This window comes from Penaeus japonicus, unplaced genomic scaffold (genome assembly GCF_977035675.1).
Source record: "Penaeus japonicus unplaced genomic scaffold, GWHDUDI00000001_assembly GWHDUDI00000005, whole genome shotgun sequence".
Lineage (NCBI taxonomy): Eukaryota > Metazoa > Arthropoda > Malacostraca > Decapoda > Penaeidae > Penaeus > Penaeus japonicus.
The window spans coordinates 31,645,892-31,648,391 of NW_028234407.1; positions in this window are offsets into that span (position 1 = coordinate 31,645,892).

A 2,500-nucleotide genomic window follows, 5' to 3' on the forward strand; every position below is an offset into this window, starting at 1 on the left:
AAAGTAATTAATTAGTCACACTAAGCTAAATTCCACCGAAATACTTCACTATAACACTATAAAGACGACGACTAAAAAAAAAAAAAAAAAAAAAAAAAAAAAAAAAAAAAAAAAAAACAAAAAAACAAAAAAAAAAAAAAAAAAAAAAAAAAAAAAAAAAAAAAAAAAAAAAAAAAAAAAAAAAAACACTCTGGCCGTAACTTCTTTCTTTCCAGGAAGTTTTATCTTCGAGAAATGTCATTCACTGCAATTCTATCGTCGCCTGAACTTCGCTTCCACAACATTTGCACATGAAAGGAAGTGGAAAATTCATCATCGACATTAGCTATAAAGAATAATGGAATGGCCATTGATGAGAGGGGGAGAGAGAGTTGAAGTTGCATATAATGGACGCGGGTCTTTAGGAATGCGAAGGGGCGGGGTGGGGGGTGGGGTGGGGGGGTGGCTGAGAATGGACGTCGTTGTGATTTGTTTTCTTCTCTCTCTCTCCTTCTTCTTTCTTTCTCTTCTTTCTTTCTGTTCTTCTTCATTTTCTTTTCTTCTTTTCCTTTCTCTGTTTCTTTTTCTTGTTTTTCTTTCTCTTCCTCCTTCTCTGAGAATGGACGTCATTGTGATCTGTTTTCTTCTCTCTCCTTCTTCTTTCTTTCTCTTCTTTCCTTCTCTTCTTCTTCGTTTTCTTTTCTTCTTCTTTTTCTTTTTCTCGTTTTTCTTCCTCTTCCTCCTTCTCTGCCACTTCTTCCTTTTCTTTTACTTCTATTGCTACTCTTATTCTCTCTCTTATTCCTTTTACTCCTCCTCTTCTTTTATTTTCTTCTGCTCCTCCTCCTCCTTCTCTTCTTTTTCCTCTTCTTCGTTTTCTTCTTCTTCTATTCGTCCTCTCCCTCCTTCCTCTTCTCATCTTCCTCCTCTTCCTCCTCAAACTCCTCCTCCTCTGCTTCACCCACCACCACCTTGGCCTCCTCTCCCTCCTCCTCTTTCTTCTCTTCCACCTCCTCCTCATCTTCCTCTTCCTCCTCCTCCTACTTCTTTTCCTTCTCCTCCTTTTCCATACTACCCCACATCCACCTATTCTTCTTCTTTTTCTTCTTCTTCCACTTCTTCCTCTTCCTCTTTCTATTCCTCCTCCTCCTTCTTCTTCCTTTCCCCCTCCTCCTTTTCCATACTACCCCACATCCTCTTCTTCTTCTTCCTCCTCCTCCTCCTCCTCCTCTTCACCCCCCCCTCCTCCTCCTCTTCCTCCTCCTCCTCCTCCTCCTCCTCCTCCTCCTCTCCTCCTCACTCCTCCTCCTCATCCTACCCCCTTCCTCCCTCCTCCTCCACCCTCCCCCCCCTTCCTTCTCTCTCCTCCCCCTTCCTCCTCTCTCCTACCTCCTCCTCAACCACCCCCCCCTCCCCCACCCTCCTCCTCCCCCCCTTTCCTCCTCCTTCCCCCCTTCCTCCTCCTCCTCCTCCTCTTCTTCTCCCCTAAACCCCCCTCCTCTCTCCTACCTCCTTCCCCTCATACCTCCTCTCTCCTCTACTCCTCCTCTCCCTTCTCCTCCTCCTCCTCCTCCTCCTCCTCCTCCTCCTCCTCCTCCTCCTCCACCTCCTCCTCCTCCTCCTCAGTACCTTTACCTCCGAACAATTAGCATGACACGATGACCATCCAACCAACAGCAGCTGATGATGATTCCTTCAACCTTCCATCTACGATCGAGCTATCACTCTCAACCTTCCTATCACTCTCTTGTCATTGGCTCCGCGGGTTGTTTCTTTGTACAACGAAGAGGTTGTCGTTATACTTTTGCGCTCGTTCGCCTTCATTTTTCTTTTTTTCTTTCTTTCGTTCAATATTGAAATATATATCAACTTAATTTGTTAATTTAATTTTTATTTCATTTTTAATTATTAAAATTAATTAAACTTTATTTACCATATAATATTATTTCCTGTAACCTTTCTTTTGTACCAATTTTATTATTTTATATATCTTATTAAAACCATTCCATTCCAATTTATTTTATTTTTAATAAATATATTATATAAATATATAAATATTATATAAATATATCTAAATATATATTAAATTATCTATAAACATATATATAATATATATATATCTCTATCCTAAATATCTAAATATACATATCTATATAATATATATACATATAAATAAATAAAACTAAATATACTAATATATATACAAATATATAAATTTATTTAAAAAGTATATATACTATATAATCCATCATTATAATATTATTATATATATCAATATATATATATATGTATGTATATATATATATAATATATATATATTATTATATATATATATATATTTTATTTTATATATATACTATAAATATATATAATATGTATATATATAATATATAATTATATATATATATATATATATATTATATTCTGCCAATTAATATATATATATATCTATATATATATATATATATATATCACTCTAATATATATATAAATTATTTGTTTGAGAGAGTGTTGAAGTGTT